This window comes from Lissotriton vulgaris, chromosome 5 (assembly GCF_964263255.1).
Source record: "Lissotriton vulgaris chromosome 5, aLisVul1.2, whole genome shotgun sequence".
NCBI classification, from domain to species: Eukaryota; Metazoa; Chordata; class Amphibia; order Caudata; family Salamandridae; genus Lissotriton; species Lissotriton vulgaris.
Window position 1 is genome coordinate 1,327,094,022 of NC_141693.1, and position 18,052 is coordinate 1,327,112,073.

Consider the following 18,052-nt stretch of genomic DNA (forward strand, 5'->3'; position numbering starts at 1 on the left):
GAAAGCTTGGCTCGTTATGGACTTGAGGTTTCAACACGACACAGAGGTGGCTCCTGAGCTATGGTGAAGGAGTATCACCCCTCCCAAAAAAGTAAGGAAAGGGAAAAATCGACAATTGTATCATTTAATATCTTCTTTCCAGCCCAGTCTTGGGGCCAGGGCTTGAGGGTGGCGGCACTGAGGAGAATGGTAGTGCACGCCTTTCACTGCGTATGATGGTTTGGTCTGCCCTCTCAGACAAGCCAAACCATCATGCGCAGTGAACCTCTCTCCAACCCCAGCTCCATTGCTGGGGTTGGAGACAGCACGCACAGACTCCCAGTCTGTCCTGGAGCGCCAATCAAGGGCACTCAGGCCAATCCTGAAGTTGCTCTCATGTGAGAGCAGCTGTGGGATTGGCGGCAGGGCATTCTGGGAACCTGTGCCTGTCTGAAGCAGCGGAGCAGAGAAGCCCGATGTGGGATGTGGCAAGTTGAAGGTAAGTTTTTATTAAATTATCTTTTACTTTGCTCCCCCTCCCTTCGCGAGCCCTGTGCCCTCTCCTTACCCCCCTCCCGCCTGCCCACCACTCGTCCCAAACACGGGTCGCTACTGACAGGACCTCGAGCAGAGCCAGACGTCATGCTCGAGCCTGGCTGGAGCTTTCAGCATCTCGCCCACCTGCCTGCAGAATACAAGTGCACAGAGGGCTTCTGGTATTCCAACTTCTCCCCATCCCAGTCACAGTCCTGCCAAGTACCACTCATCTGGCATTAGACAAACGCTTTTCAGTGTGGTGCTCCACATCACTGCACTGAAACGCATTGTCAGGCATATCTGATCAATCCGCATTATGTGTCTGAAGCGCTACAGCCAGTGTGTGTCAGCTGGTAGGGCTTCGCCTGTAGCCTGCATGCTCTCCTCCCACAAGCTTGGGGCGCACGCAGTTGAGCTATGCCAAGGGCTTCTGGCAGGCAGCTCACTGCTTGCAACAATGTATATATCTCAAGATGAGATTCTGGTTCTGCACGCAGAGTCAGCCTGCCCGAGTAGTGCCCGATGAGACCGTGGGGCCCAGTCAGGTGGTAAAGTCAGGCCACCCGTTGCGCTACAGGAGGACGTCAGGTCCTGTTGAGGGGAGTTATGTTGTGAGCGGGCCTTGGCTTGCTACTGGATTGCAGGGCCGGACTGGCCATAGCGGGTACCGGGCAATCCCCCGGTGCACCGCATGGTTGGGGGCCGGTTTTGGGCCCCTGTGGGCCGATTTTGTTACAGGGCTGCAAAATCGGCCCTGTAACAAAATCAGCCGAAAACCGGCCCCGGCAAAGAGCTCGGCGGCACCTTCAAACCCCCCCCACCTCCCCCGAGTGGGGGGGGGGGGGCGGCCAAGCACTTTGCTAGGGCCGGTTGCAGGGGCGGATTGGCAATGCGGGCATTCGGGCATCGGCCGAAGGGCCGGTATCTCCGTGCCCTCTGTGGGCCGATTTTTTTTCTCCCCTTTCCCAGCCGCACAGTGAAGCTGCATTAATTTCTCTGTCTCTGTCTCCGTGATCTCTGTGGACTAGGAAAGGGGAGAAAAAAAACGGCTCACAGAGGGCACGGAGACAGAGACAGAGAAATGAATGTAGCTTCACTGTGCAGTGGTTATCCGCTGTGGCCTCTCCTTCACCCCCTGCCCAGCAAAGCAATCAGGCTGAGGGTGGCTGGGGAGGGGGTGATTGTTTGCAAAAATCGGCCTCCCTGGGGGCCAGGTGTTGCTCAGGCCTTTGAGTCATTTTCATCTCGGCCCCCCTGGGGCCCACGCAGCACATAAACAGTGTTAGGTTGTTTTTTTTTTGTTTGTTTTTAATTTAATGCGATTTTATATAGCGCGAACTTTACCAGAAGGTGTCAGAGCGCTTTACATAAGAATCAGTTGCGAAACATAAGGATTTAGGATTACATGCGTTACATAAAAGATACAATCAGAAAAAATTGCAAATGTACAAGATGTAAAGTCACACAAGGAAGAGGGGACACCTACTCACTCATTTCTGAAGCGGAAGTTCCAGGCATCACTCACGCTGTAGCCTATCAGCCCAGCAGCGCACCGGCCTCCCAGCCCACCTCTCGCCGCACCCGCTCCGCGGGTGCCGCTTCGCTGGTGGGCGCTGGTAGAGGCAGCATCTTCAAGGACCAACGTAGGACACAGGCGGCAAGGCGGTAAGGGGCGCGAGGAACCAGCGGGGCTGCGAGCGTGCGGGGACTTCATTTCCCAGAAGTCCCTGCAAGACCAAGGAAGAGCTTCCGGTCCGCTCTCCCTGCTGGCCCGCCCCCCGCCCATCAAAGCCAGTTAAAAGTGCTCCTCCTCCTCTATCCTGTGGGACACCTACTCACTCATTTCTGAAGCGGAAGTTCCAGGCATCACTCACGCTGTAGCCTATCAGCCCAGCAGCGCACCGGCCTCCCAGCCCACCTCTCGCCGCACCCGCTCCGCTGGTGGGCGCTGGTAGAGGCAGCATCTTCAAGGACCAACGTAGGACACAGGCGGCAAGGCGGTAAGGGGCGCGAGGAACCAGCGGGGCTGCGAGCGTGCGGGGACTTCATTTCCCAGAAGTCCCTGCAAGACCAAGGAAGAGCTTCCGGTCCGCTCTCCCTGCTGGCCCGCCCCCCGCCCATCAAAGCCAGTTAAAAGTGCTCCTCCTCCTCTATCCTGTGGGACACCTACTCACTCATTTCTGAAGCGGAAGTTCCAGGCATCACTCACGCTGTAGCCTATCAGCCCAGCAGCGCACCGGCCTCCCAGCCCACCTCTCGCCGCACCCGCTCCGCGGGTGCCGCTTCGCTGGTGGGCGCTGGTAGAGGCAGCATCTTCAAGGACCAACGTAGGACACAGGCGGCAAGGCGGTAAGGGGCGCGAGGAACCAGCGGGGCTGCGAGCGTGCGGGGACTTCATTTCCCAGAAGTCCCTGCAAGACCAAGGAAGAGCTTCCGGTCCGCTCTCCCTGCTGGCCCGCCCCCCGCCCATCAAAGCCAGTTAAAAGTGCTCCTCCTCCTCTATCCTGTGGGACACCTACTCACTCATTTCTGAAGCGGAAGTTCCAGGCATCACTCACGCTGTAGCCTATCAGCCCAGCAGCGCACCGGCCTCCCAGCCCACCTCTCGCCGCACCCGCTCCGCTGGTGGGCGCTGGTAGAGGCAGCATCTTCAAGGACCAACGTAGGACACAGGCGGCAAGGCGGTAAGGGGCGCGAGGAACCAGCGGGGCTGCGAGCGTGCGGGGACTTCATTTCCCAGAAGTCCCTGCAAGACCAAGGAAGAGCTTCCGGTCCGCTCTCCCTGCTGGCCCGCCCCCCGCCCATCAAAGCCAGTTAAAAGTGCTCCTCCTCCTCTATCCTGTGGGACACCTACTCACTCATTTCTGAAGCGGAAGTTCCAGGCATCACTCACGCTGTAGCCTATCAGCCCAGCAGCGCACCGGCCTCCCAGCCCACCTCTCGCCGCACCCACTCTGCGGGTGCCGCTTCGCTGGTGGGCGCTGGTAGAGGCAGCATCTTCAAGGACCAACGTAGGACACAGGCGGCAAGGCGGTAAGGGGCGCGAGGAACCAGCGGGGCTGCGAGCGTGCGGGGACTTCATTTCCCAGAAGTCCCTGCAAGACCAAGGAAGAGCTTCCGGTCCGCTCTCCCTGCTGGCCCGCCCCCCGCCCATCAAAGCCAGTTAAAAGTGCTCCTCCTCCTCTATCCTGTGGGACACCTACTCACTCATTTCTGAAGCGGAAGTTCCAGGCATCACTCACGCTGTAGCCTATCAGCCCAGCAGCGCACCGGCCTCCCAGCCCACCTCTCGCCGCACCCGCTCCGCTGGTGGGCGCTGGTAGAGGCAGCATCTTCAAGGACCAACGTAGGACACAGGCGGCAAGGCGGTAAGGGGCGCGAGGAACCAGCGGGGCTGCGAGCGTGCGGGGACTTCATTTCCCAGAAGTCCCTGCAAGACCAAGGAAGAGCTTCCGGTCCGCTCTCCCTGCTGGCCCGCCCCCCGCCCATCAAAGCCAGTTAAAAGTGCTCCTCCTCCTCTATCCTGTGGGACACCTACTCACTCATTTCTGAAGCGGAAGTTCCAGGCATCACTCACGCTGTAGCCTATCAGCCCAGAAGCGCACCGGCCTCCCAGCCCACCTCTCGCCGCACCCGCTCCGCGGGTGCCGCTTCGCTGGTGGGCGCTGGTAGAGGCAGCATCTTCAAGGACCAACGTAGGACACAGACGGCAAGGCGGTAAGGGGCGCGAGGAACCAGCGGGGCTGCGAGCGTGCGGGGACTTCATTTCCCAGAAGTCCCTGCAAGACCAAGGAAGAGCTTCCGGTCCGCTCTCCCTGCTGGCCCGCACCCCGCCCATCAAAGCCAGTTAAAAGTGCTCCTCCTCCTCTATCCTGTGGGACACCTACTCACTCATTTCTGAAGCGGAAGTTCCAGGCATCACTCACGCTGTAGCCTATCAGCCCAGCAGCGCACCGGCCTCCCAGCCCACCTCTCGCCGCACCCGCTCTGCGGGTGCCGCTTCGCTGGTGGGCGCTGGTAGAGGCAGCATCTTCAAGGACCAACGTAGGACACAGGCGGCAAGGCGGTAAGGGGCGCGAGGAACCAGCGGGGCTGCGAGCGTGCGGGGACTTCATTTCCCAGAAGTCCCTGCAAGACCAAGGAAGAGCTTCCGGTCCGCTCTCCCTGCTGGCCCGCCCCCCGCCCATCAAAGCCAGTTAAAAGTGCTCCTCCTCCTCTATCCTGTGGGACACCTACTCACTCATTTCTGAAGCGGAAGTTCCAGGCATCACTCACGCTGTAGCCTATCAGCCCAGCAGCGCACCGGCCTCCCAGCCCACCTCTCGCCGCACCCGCTCCGCGGGTGCCGCTTCGCTGGTGGGCGCTGGTAGAGGCAGCATCTTCAAGGACCAACGTAGGACACAGGCGGCAAGGCGGTAAGGGGCGCGAGGAACCAGCGGGGCTGCGAGCGTGCGGGGACTTCATTTCCCAGAAGTCCCTGCAAGACCAAGGAAGAGCTTCCGGTCCGCTCTCCCTGCTGGCCCGCCCCCCGCCCATCAAAGCCAGTTAAAAGTGCTCCTCCTCCTCTATCCTGTGGGACACCTACTCACTCATTTCTGAAGCGGAAGTTCCAGGCATCACTCACGCTGTAGCCTATCAGCCCAGCAGCGCACCGGCCTCCCAGCCCACCTCTCGCCGCACCCGCTCCGTGGGTGCCGCTTCGCTGGTGGGCGCTGGTAGAGGCAGCATCTTCAAGGACCAACGTAGGACACAGGCGGCAAGGCGGTAAGGGGCGCGAGGAACCAGCGGGGCTGCGAGCGTGCGGGGACTTCATTTCCCAGAAGTCCCTGCAAGACCAAGGAAGAGCTTCCGGTCCGCTCTCCCTGCTGGCCCGCCCCCCGCCCATCAAAGCCAGTTAAAAGTGCTCCTCCTCCTCTATCCTGTGGGACACCTACTCACTCATTTCTGAAGCGGAAGTTCCAGGCATCACTCACGCTGTAGCCTATCAGCCCAGCAGCGCACCGGCCTCCCAGCCCACCTCTCGCCGCACCCGCTCCGCTGGTGGGCGCTGGTAGAGGCAGCATCTTCAAGGACCAACGTAGGACACAGGCGGCAAGGCGGTAAGGGGCGCGAGGAACCAGCGGGGCTGCGAGCGTGCGGGGACTTCATTTCCCAGAAGTCCCTGCAAGACCAAGGAAGAGCTTCCGGTCCGCTCTCCCTGCTGGCCCGCCCATCAAAGCCAGTTAAAAGTGCTCCTCCTCCTCTATCCTGTGGGACACCTACTCACTCATTTCTGAAGCGGAAGTTCCAGGCATCACTCACGCTGTAGCCTATCAGCCCAGCAGCGCACCGGCCTCCCAGCCCACCTCTCGCCGCATCCGCTCCGCAGGTGCCGCTTCGCTGGTGGGTGCTGGTAGAGGCAGCATCTTCAAGGACCAACGTAGGACACAGGCGGCAAGGCGGTAAGGGGCGCGAGGAACCAGCGGGGCTGCGAGCGTGCGGGGACTTCATTTCCCAGAAGTCCCTGCAAGACCAAGGAAGAGCTTCCGGTCCGCTCTCCCTGCTGGCCCGCCCCCCGCCCATCAAAGCCAGTTAAAAGTGCTCCTCCTCCTCTATCCTGTGGGACACCTACTCACTCATTTCTGAAGCGGAAGTTCCAGGCATCACTCACGCTGTAGCCTATCAGCCCAGCAGCGCACCGGCCTCCCAGCCCACCTCTCGCCGCACCCGCTCTGCGGGTGCCGCTTCGCTGGTGGGCGCTGGTAGAGGCAGCATCTTCAAGGACCAACGTAGGACACAGGCGGCAAGGCGGTAAGGGGCGCGAGGAACCAGCGGGGCTGCGAGCGTGCGGGGACTTCATTTCCCAGAAGTCCCTGCAAGACCAAGGAAGAGCTTCCGGTCCGCTCTCCCTGCTGGCCCGCCCCCCGCCCATCAAAGCCAGTTAAAAGTGCTCCTCCTCCTCTATCCTGTGGGACACCTACTCACTCATTTCTGAAGCGGAAGTTCCAGGCATCACTCACGCTGTAGCCTATCAGCCCAGCAGCGCACCGGCCTCCCAGCCCACCTCTCGCCGCACCCGCTCCGCGGGTGCCGCTTCGCTGGTGGGCGCTGGTAGAGGCAGCATCTTCAAGGACCAACGTAGGACACAGGCGGCAAGGCGGTAAGGGGCGCGAGGAACCAGCGGGGCTGCGAGCGTGCGGGGACTTCATTTCCCAGAAGTCCCTGCAAGACCAAGGAAGAGCTTCCGGTCCGCTCTCCCTGCTGGCCCGCCCCCCGCCCATCAAAGCCAGTTAAAAGTGCTCCTCCTCCTCTATCCTGTGGGACACCTACTCACTCATTTCTGAAGCGGAAGTTCCAGGCATCACTTACGCTGTAGCCTATCAGCCCAGCAGCGCACCGGCCTCCCAGCCCACCTCTCGCCGCACCCGCTCCGCTGGTGGGCGCTGGTAGAGGCAGCATCTTCAAGGACCAACGTAGGACACAGGCGGCAAGGCGGTAAGGGGCGCGAGGAACCAGCGGGGCTGCGAGCGTGCGGGGACTTCATTTCCCAGAAGTCCCTGCAAGACCAAGGAAGAGCTTCCGGTCCGCTCTCCCTGCTGGCCCGCCCCCCGCCCATCAAAGCCAGTTAAAAGTGCTCCTCCTCCTCTATCCTGTGGGACACCTACTCACTCATTTCTGAAGCGGAAGTTCCAGGCATCACTCACGCTGTAGCCTATCAGCCCAGCAGCGCACCGGCCTCCCAGCCCACCTCTCGCCGCACCCGCTCCGCGGGTGCCGCTTCGCTGGTGGGCGCTGGTAGAGGCAGCATCTTCAAGGACCAACGTAGGACACAGGCGGCAAGGCGGTAAGGGGCGCGAGGAACCAGCGGGGCTGCGAGCGTGCGGGGACTTCATTTCCCAGAAGTCCCTGCAAGACCAAGGAAGAGCTTCCGGTCCGCTCTCCCTGCTGGCCCGCCCCCTGCCCTTTACGCCCCCTACTTAATAACATCTTACTCCCGCAGCGCGGGACGCAGCACGGGCGAAGACTGGGCAAAGACAGGGCCGTTTGAGGCCGTTCGAGGACGGCAGAGGACGGCCCCGGCCCTGTCACCCTGTATTTTACTTCGTTCCCGCAGGCCCCCACGATTTCTGACGTACACCACTGACGATCACGATGCGTCCCAAAACCAGAAGCACGTCAAAGAAAGCTACACTGGTGACACAAGTGACCGGTCCTATAGACCTTTTCATATCCAGGGTAAACGACACCATTGATAAGAGTATCATCCTACTGGAGAAAAGAGTCTCCCTGGACCTCATGCAGGCCAAACGATCCTCGCTCGGTTCACTTGCCACCGCAAATTCCCCTGCTCACCATGTTGCTAATAACTGCTCTTTACCATTGCCACTAACTATCGTTCCTACGATGACTGTTCCAAATTCTGTAGATCTATCCGTAACCCAAACAGACTCTGATCAATCATACGTCGACCTTGAAGCAACCCCAGACTTAGAAGTCTGCCAATCACCAACTGAAAAATTAGACCAGAGTGTCATTAGTAATTCCTTACTACCTGATCCAGTAACGACCTTAGAACCAACAAAAACAAGGAAAAACACCTCCACCCTCCTTAAGGCTATGCCAATTATCAAGGAAAAATCTAAAACAAAAACAAAGAATCACAATCTGATCACGCCCACCCCAAACTCCTCGGCAGGTATCCCCTGTTGGGTGGAAAACATGGTTATGGACCTTAAATCAGACCTTGAAGCCAAAATTACAGCACAGATCAAACCCCTAATATCAAAGTTGGACAGACTCACGTCACTAATCAATACGAAATGCAGTTGTAAGACAAGCGGTAACGGTCCCGCTCCAACGCACGGGGCAAAGGAAACACTCCCAAAAAAAACATCTAGTATCAAACAAATAACAGGTACAACAAACAAGCCTAATACTTTACCAACCAGAAAGGCGGCAGCAACACAACCCCTAGCCAAAAAAGGGAGTAATCTAGATGCCCCCCCAGACACCCCGGTCGCGGTAGATCTCCCCCCCGCTACACAAATAGATCCAGCAGGTCAAACTAAAACAAACAACCGACAAGTAAAAGGCAATAATGGAAACACCACCATTCCAGCAGAGACCCTCTCCCCAGAAAAACCACTAGAACTGAAGATCAAGCAGTCTCGGCCCAAAATAATCAATTTACCCCCGGAAGCTTCTCCCTTCGTGGTGGTGTTAACAGCTGTTCCCCCACTGAAGGAGGGTGTAAGAGAAACTTTCGCAGAGCTGAGGAATAAATGTGCCCAGTGGCTCCAACTCCATAAACCCTTACCCGCTCACATCAGGGGTGATATCTTCTCCGCACGCAGAGGAGATTGGGTTGGCAGAAGCACGAAGGCAATAGCGGGGGACGTCATCAGCATCAAATTTAGGGAGATAGGGGCATCAAATTATATCTGCAACTCACCCAATAGAGGACCCGCCACCCAAATAAATCCCCTTCCCTTGTCCTATTTCCTACCCCCATCCTCAAGGCAAAATTTCCCCTGTCCCGCATTCCCATTAAACACTGGGCCCATAAATTCCTCTGAATACAATATGTATCAATATCACCAGCCCCCACACATGCCACGATTCCCACAAGTTCCACAACAATCAGTTTTCCAGTGGCAACCACCCTCCCAATTTCCTCAACCTCTACACCTTGTTACCCAACCACCTGTTCATCCTCCTCAATACCCACATCATACCACCCAACAGTGGTGGCAACCTCAGCAATCCACGCAACACAACACTCACCAATGGCAGCAGCCGCGGCAAGGACGGTTTCCCCCATTCAACCCACTAGGCCCTAATCATCAAGGCAGAGATAGGGATGAATGGAGTGGACAGGATCACTGGAGAAAGTACAGTGATCCCACACGTTGGGATAGCTGGAATGGCCTTCAGTTAGCAAACAGGTATAGCGCCTTAGAGTGCGTTGACTGACTACCACAGCCACAAGAACACTCCCAAATTCACACAGACCTATCGGAACCCACGGTCTCCCCATTAGTCCCCCTAGACCCAGAGATCCCTCCAGCCCCAGAGACCCTTAACGAACCAAAAAGAGTAAAAAGCTCAAGGGATAGTCCAACAATCCTGAGCCTGATCTCGTGGAACATCGCTGGACTAAGGACAAAAATAGAGGATGGGACAATTATGCACCACACGCATAATCATCAAATAATATGCATACAGGAGACATGGTCATTACAAGAACATCACCTGCAGGGGTACAAAACGTACTCCTCTCTCGCGCAGCCGGGACACATAGGTAGACCAAAGGGAGGTCTGTGCATCTATGTAGCCAACACTATCCAAAACGCTAAAATAAAGGTTATAGAACTGGCCTCTAATTTGCAGATCCTTGGTCTTTTCCTCCAGAAAAAAGAGTCAATGGTTATCATTAATTTTTATAACAACCTGGACGAACTGGACTTTGAGGGAGTCCTGGCCCACCTCCACGAAAAATTAACTACTCTCAGAATGAAACAAGGAGAAAGAGGCCCGGCTGCAATAATATGGGCAGGCGATTTCAACCTTCACGCCTGTACCCAACCAAAAAGAAAATGTCCTGGCATGGTGACAGATGACGGCCTCTCACTCACCCACTTCTCGCATAACAAAATGGGCAGACAAATGAATGATCTCCTATCCGACCTGGATCTCCAGATAGTAAACACTTTGGACCATGGGGATAATTCACTTGCACCTACTTATATAGGAAGAGGCTATAAAACCACGGTAGACTTCATAATAATATCAACATCCTTACAACTAAGAATAAAAAACTTTGAAGTCAAACCGAATCCTCAAAGTGACCATGCAATATTAACCTTGGAAGTCTTACTAAACTACCAACAATGTTCTCCAGTAACAATAGCCAATGCATTGACCCAGGAAAATATCAATATGGATAAAGTAAACGGGTACTCAATAAAATGGGGAAGGATAAACCCGGAGGAACTCACCAAAGAGCTAATAAAATCAGTCTATTCCCAAATCAAAACTTGTTTGGACATAGCAACTAAGGACGTGGAGCTTCTAAATAACTTTGCCCAAATTATGGACAAACTAAAGGTTTTACTCACAGCAAAACAAAAATCCGGCCCATCCCGGCCCAAAGGCTGGTTCAACCAAGAGTGTACCAAGGCTCATACAAAATTGAAGCTAGCCTTAAACAAAAATGAAAGGGACCCCCGCACAATAGCCACCCTCAGAAGTGAATATCACAAAACAAGGAAAAAGAGGAAAGAGGAACTCAAGCAAGCGCTGTGGCATGAACTCCACACCAGTGCCCAAGAAAAGAACCCTCAAGCCTTCTGGAGAATTATAAGAACTCCTTTCTTGGCAGACGACACGTGCCCAAAAATCGAAGCTGCAATAGACGCTGCAACTTGGGTATCACACTTTACCAGCATCTTCCAAAAACCAACCTCTGATCAAGAGACGGAAGAGGAGGAAAAAACATTCCTACCATACCCTATAGACATAAATTTCGAAATCTCTGAGATTCTTGTGGCATTGAACTCAACCAAAAAGGGAAAAGCTCCAGGGCCGGACGGAGTCCCGGCAGACTTTTTTAAACACCAAACAGAACTTTGGGCACCGATTTTAACAAGGGTCTGCACTGCAACGGCAAAAATAGGAATTCTGGAGTCATGGACAAGGTCCATCATGGTGCCGATATTTAAAAAAGGTAACCGCATGGACCCTGCCTGCTATTGCCCAATTTCTTTGCTGGACTCACTGGGGAAAATAGCAGGGAGAGTGATCCTAGAAAGACTTCAGGACTGGGCGGAAGAGAGAGGCATCCTATCTGACCTTCAATTCGGATTTAGAAAAGGACTAGGTACTGTGGAACAAGCCCTAAACCTATCGGTAATCCTTGGAAAATATGTGCATGCAAAGAAAGCAAAACTTTACATGACCTACGTAGACTTGTCCGCGGCTTTCGACTGCGTCTCCCATACAAAATTGTGGTCCCTTTTAGCACAGATGGGGGTAGATCCATCACTCCTGAACTTTTTAAGGGAACTCTATTCCAACCCATCCGCAAGAGTCCGCTACGGCACAAAGGGGGAACTGACGGCGTCCTTTAGAGTAGAGCGTGGGGTCAGACAAGGATGTGTCCTGGCACCCTTCCTTTTCTCCCTCTACACCAACAACCTGGAGGTCGAGCTCCTGAAGGGTGCCCGCGATCTTCCACTGGCCAAACATCGCCCGATCCCCGCTCTGCTCTACGCGGACGACGCCGTCCTCCTTGCACAAACCCCCCGTGAACTCCAAAGGTCCCTTAATAGATATTCGCAGTTCATGAGAACCCTTGACCTTCATATAAACGCAAAAAAGACTTTCGTAATGAAGGCTGGGGTTGGGAGGAAACAGCAAAATTCTATCTACCTTGACAGCCAAAAAATAGATTCTACAAATGAATACTGCTATCTGGGAGTCATGATAGATAATAAACTCTCCTGGAAACCAGCAGTAGAAGCCAGAAAACATTGTTTTAAAAGAGCATTAGCCGCATTGGTGTCGTTTACACAAAAATTAGGAAAACGTCCGCCCAGGGAATTGATGACCATATACAAAGCCAAATGTCAATCTACAGCTTTATATGGAGCAGGACTATGGGGCCACACAGATGTTACCTCTCTGCAAATTGCAGAAAACAAGTTTTTCAGATTCCTCTTATCTGCCCCCAAAAGTTCTTCGACTTACGCCTGCCACTTAGAATTGGGGGTGCCATATATCGAAGATCTTGCGAAAATTCAACCACTCCTTCTTTGGCGACGTATCTGGGCTTCAGATAAAAACGACATCACAAAATCAATACTGGCAGATGCAATGTCTCTGGACTACGTTTTAAAAATTAAATGGCTGGCCTATATCCGGACCTTCCTCTCTGACCTTGGAATAGAAAAATATTATTCAAACCCCGAAAAAATTGGAGAACTCTCAAAAAATAATTTAAAAACACGAGCTTTGGACCACCTGGGTAATCTGAGACTACAAATAGAAGCTGGGAAACAGTCGGTGCAGCACGCAATAATGGTCCAATCTACTCTTTTAATGCAGCCCTATTTAAAGCTCGACATTGGCACCTTCGACCGATTTCTCCTGATAAGATTCAGACTGAACATATTTCACAAACTGGTAGCTTTTCCAACGCCAAACGTTTGGGACCCAAATCCACTTCCATGTCCATGCGATGGGAAATCAACACAAACCACCCTTCATACTGTTCTGTTCTGCAAATTTTATCAGGAACACCGCAAACTTTGGTTACTAACTCTTTTAAAATCTTGGGGTCTCAGACAATGCCGAGTAGCCATGTTGAGCTTGCAGCTTTTGGATACTGAAGCCACATGTTACCATGTTCTTAACTTTCTGAAATGTATACACGGACACAGGAAAAACCTTTAAATATAACAGTACTGTATAAATCACCGATACTCCTCTTTGCTGTTTTTAAGTAATCTGTAATCATATCGTAACGCAGATTTATTTTTATCTCTACTGCTTTTATGGATCTTTAAAAAATCCGAATAAAGTTTATTATTATTATTACAAGGAAGAGAAACAAATGGATATACTCTAAGAGTCACATAGGAATGGTAGAGAGAGAGTACAAAGGTCTACTGCATATACTAGTGATTAGAGTTATCTCTAAATACCTAAGGAAGGGATATGAATGGATATACTCTAAGAGTCACATAGGAATGGTAGATAGTACAAAGGTCTACTTCATATACTAGTGATTAGAGTTCTCTATATACATATATATATACACACATAGTAGATTTTCTCAGGCAGAGTACCATTAAGTGGGGTTGGAGGAGGGATGCAGTCACAGCACCAAGGGAGGGTGGGAGGGATACAAGGGTATGGAGAAAAGGCAAAACAGAAAAGGGAAGAAACATTTGAGGATCGTCAAGGGGGAAACGAGGGAGAAGGGTACAAGATGAGGGAATGGACAAGATGGCGGGTCGGGGTCAAGAGAAAAACGGCCGAGGGAATAGTGGGCGAGGAAGAATGGGTCTCGCTGTGGGGGCCAGGTGATGTTTGCAACTTGCACCATCTTCACCTCAGCCTCCCCTGGCTTCCATGGATGACCCAGCAGCTGTATTTTGTGCTCCCCTGCCAGGACATTGCCCTGAGGTCTGGAGGGCTGGGGAGGGCTGATTAATTTACTAATTGCAGGGGCCTCACTGCTGTTCATGTGCTCCTGATCTGAAGGTCTGGGGAGTGCTGAGTAGGTTAGTAATAGCAGGGGCTTTGCTGCTTATTAGGTGCTCCTTCCCTGAAGGGCTCGAATAATTTTGTGACAGAAAGGGGCCTTGCTGGTTAGGTTTTGCCTAGCAATGCGTACGAAGTACGCATGCGCTAGGAAAAATCTTATGTTTTGCTCTTTGGGGTCGGGTATCTGCCCCCTCCTCCCATTGGCTAGCTCCATAAATGGAGGCTAGCCATTGGGAGAGGGCTCTGCCCGTCAATCTCGGACCAGATTCGGGGGCGTTCCCGAGAATTTTTCCCTTTTGGCTACGTCACGCTACGTCAGCCGAAAGCCGATTCTCGGGAACGCCCCCGAATCTGGTAAGGCACTAGTGGCACCCCGAGCGCTCTGCCGCCTCCTACTACGGTGTAAACGCTGCCTCCCTGGTTGCCGCCGCTGCCCGGGGCCGAGAATAACTTGAGGACCTCGCCGGGGCCGCGGAGAGCAAGAACGAAGGAGCTGCCCTCCCATTGGCTGAGGCGGTCGAGCCCCCTCAGTGCCGCCGCACTAGGATTGGTTCTCGAGCCGCCGCGTCATCGCTGGAGCCGCGCTGCGATTGGCCGCAGCTTTGTTTCGTCAGCCCCCCCCCTCCCCCATCGCGGTGGCTGTGGGGTTATTACGCCCCTGTGTTCTTGATTTTATCAATAACTAAAATGGCCCCTACACACAGATTCATAGATGAACCAAATGGATGTTTTCCCTTCATAAATAGGGCGATCTGCCACCACAAGGCACATGGGACTGACACAAAATAACTTCATTTAAATTACAAACATTTGAAAATGGCATTTTACTGGGGATAATAAGACAGACCAAGGTTCTGCGTTGTTTCCATCGCACCTGCAGTCTCCGGTGCCCCGCCCTCTGCTGCCCTCCCTGGTTCGGTTTCGTTTCTTCAGTCTGCTGTAAGAAGAAGAGGAAGGGCGAGGACGACTGAAGGGAAACAACAGACTAACGGGAGCCAATCGGAGGCACGAGCGTCCTGCAAACAGAGAGGAGCGAGAGAGTGACCGGTTTCCGACCAGCCTCCCGGGAACATCAGCTGTTGTCTAGAGTGACCGGCATGCACCTGGCAAACCAAAGGCAGACCTGTCCCAGCTCCAGGAGCGACTGACAGGCACGCGGCAACCCAGGCTGTGCTCAGTGCACCAACTCTAGGAGTGACTGGCACGCACCCGGCAGCCCAGGCTTTACCCGGTGCACTAACTCTGGGAGTGACTGGCACGCACCCGGCGTCACACAGTACACCACCTGTAGGAGTGACCTACTCGTCTGCGGCGCCTCTTGAGTTTAGACCAATTCTAGACAGTGATGGGCACGCTCCCTACGGCACTCAGTTCACCAACTCCAGGAGTGATTTGACAAAAAAAAAAGCACCAGTTCTACGAGTGACTGGTGGCACCGGAAAACCCAGGAGATACTTTCCACACAAGCTAGCGGAGTGACCCGCACTCTTACTCAGAGAGGCGCACTGGCTTTGAAATGCCAGGCTGCATGCAGTTATTTACACTGATGGATTCGGAAGCGACTTGTCACATGCACTGCTCCTGTTGACAGCCTTAGATAACGCAACTCAGAAGCGCTCACCAGCACCCTGGGCGTACGAGGCGCTATACACGTGATTTCAGTCATTCATCCTCGTCATGTGGAAGAAGAGCACAGAGTCAGATTCGGCCAAGCAGCCCTCCATGTCCGACCCTGCCATCTCATCCTTCCTGACCCAGGTGCTGTGTGAGCGCGGCGGGTGCCTGGCCGTTCCCGAGATCCGGAAGCACCTCAGCGTCTCACCGACGCACATCACAAGCATCCTCCGAGAGGAGGCCTCCCGCTTCCTGCTGCTGGAGCCGGCGGGGCCGGTGCTGGCGCTGTCCGCCATCCGCACGTGCTCGAGGGAACGGTGCCCGGGCCAGGACTGCGCCCGTCTGCACCTCTGCCGCTTCTTCATCCTGGACTGGTGCACGCGCAAGAGGTACGTGCGCGCGAGTTAGTGACAAGGAACCGGGCTGGAGTCGAGGTCCCAAGAAGCGGCGCAGAGATTCACTGCGGGGGTTGCCAAGTGTGACTGAATGTTACAAAGTGATGACAGGCTGTGAATGAGAGGCTTTTAATGCATAAGAAGTAGAGGCAGGAGTGAGAGACTACAGGCAGTGTGCCCGGCATGGGCAGAGGCCAGATAGGGGACTGAGGTCAAGGGAAGAGGTCATGGCGAGAAAGCAAATGACACACAATTCGGGCTGGACTGTTCCCATTGGGTGCAAGGTCAAGACTGATTTGCATATGGGTGGGTACAAACTGGAATGGCATGGTTTCAATTCCAATCGAAGCCCATGTTAGATGTCTTCACATCTAACATGTGCTTCGATTGGAATTCCATAGAGCATATTATCAAGCCCATTATCGCCGCTTTATCGGCCGTTTTCGGCCTGATAAAGCGGCGATAATTTTAGCGCACAGGCTTGATAATATGCCCCTAGGTTCTCAGTTCTTAATGACCTACACCCAATTTTTTTCTCAGAGCAAACAAACCATTGTTGACGTAAAAGGGCTGATTTCTGCTTTGTACCCGTGAACATATGATCAACTGTGGCACCTTGACTGTCTGCAACCATCATTTACATCCCACACAGCCATGTCATACCCGTTTCCATGTATTTGTGTCTGGCAAATTATTTTAACGCTTGTTTTTAGACTGTGTTCCTTTATTCTTTCTATGCATAGATATTTGGAGAACCCATCTCGTTATTAAATCAATGAATTATCTGTTTCCTAGGAATGGCCTTGCTAAATTAAGAACTGGCAATTTTAATCTGAGTTCCAAACATTCTTTTGGTAGTTAGCCACTCGAGAACTGAAATTGTGTCCTTCCTGGCCATTTCTTTAGCACAAGAGGCTGACCTTGGTTATTCTGGGTGTGTGGGTGTGTGTGGCTCTGGGTGTGTGACTCTGGGTGTGTGGGTGTGTGTGGCTCTGGGTGTGTGTGTGGCTCTGGGTGTCAGGGTGTGTGTGTGGATCTGGGTGTGTGTGTGTGGCTCTGGGTGTGTGTGTGTGGCTCTGGGTGTGTGTGTGGCTCTGGGTGGGTGTGTGTGGGGGGGCTCTTTGTGGCTGTGTGTGTGGGGGGCTCTGTGTGGGTTTGTGTGTGGGGGGCTCGGTGTGGGTGTGGGTGTGGGGGGGGCTCTGTGTGTGTGGGGGGGCTCTCTGTGGGTGTTTGTGTGTGTCATTTGCGAGAGAATAAGCTATTGGCATTGTAAATGACAATGCCATTTATTTATGTTTAAAAAAAAACATAAATAAAAATAATGTCAAGAGCAATGCCAATAGCTCTAACTTTAACAAAGGCAAAACCATTGCATTGTAAATGCTTGTTTTTTAGTTGCTCAGCATGGCGCCATTGTCACCTTTCCGCCAAGTCTCCTGTGCAAGAACAGTATCCTCTCACTTGAATTCATTTCTGTGCCAAACATCTTAAGGATTTTGGGGGCCTTGGGCCAAACATATTTTTGGGCCCCTGTTCGGAACTGATTTGAATTTATAATCCAATTTCTGACATTTAATGCCCTCTTTCAGCTGGTCACTGGACAGTGCACTACCATACTTGTCCAAATTCCTCTAATCTAATTCATCTAATATTCAAGGACATTGACGTGTGTAACCAAATGGTGTTTCCTGAAAGGGCACGCCCCTCGAATGTGGGCCAAATTGTGATCCCAATCCGACCCTGGCCGGTTGTGGTTCCCAGTCCGGCCCTGTTGGATTGCCGCGGGTGGCGCAGGCCGCAATCATGGTGCTCGGCTGCTGTTGTTCGCACCAGCCCGGCCGGCCCCCGCGGCACTGTGGCTCGCGATTATGGCCGCCGCTCGCGATGAAAATTCAATATTGCCGAACCGACTTATCGATCCTGCGGTCCGAGTCAACTTAGTGGACGGTATTGAACATGTTACAAGTAAGTATGCAGCGACCACAGTACAAAAAACATCAAGACAGCCACACTGCTTGCTTTATTCTGCTGTGTCACTTGTAATTTCTCTAAGACGTCTTTGTTGGTTTTCCTGCCATATGTAGGGTGCCACCCACGGTGGCAGTTAACTCTGCTCAGCACAATATCCCATTTCTTTTTGGCATAGGTTCATAGGCCTTTTTTCTTGCTTCTGGAATCTGCTTCCTGCTGTGAACGGACTTGGAAAATGATAGGTGTTGTGTCTGCATCACTTTGTTCACTATAACCAGTGTGCAAGAGTTTTGTGGGGTGAGGTGCAA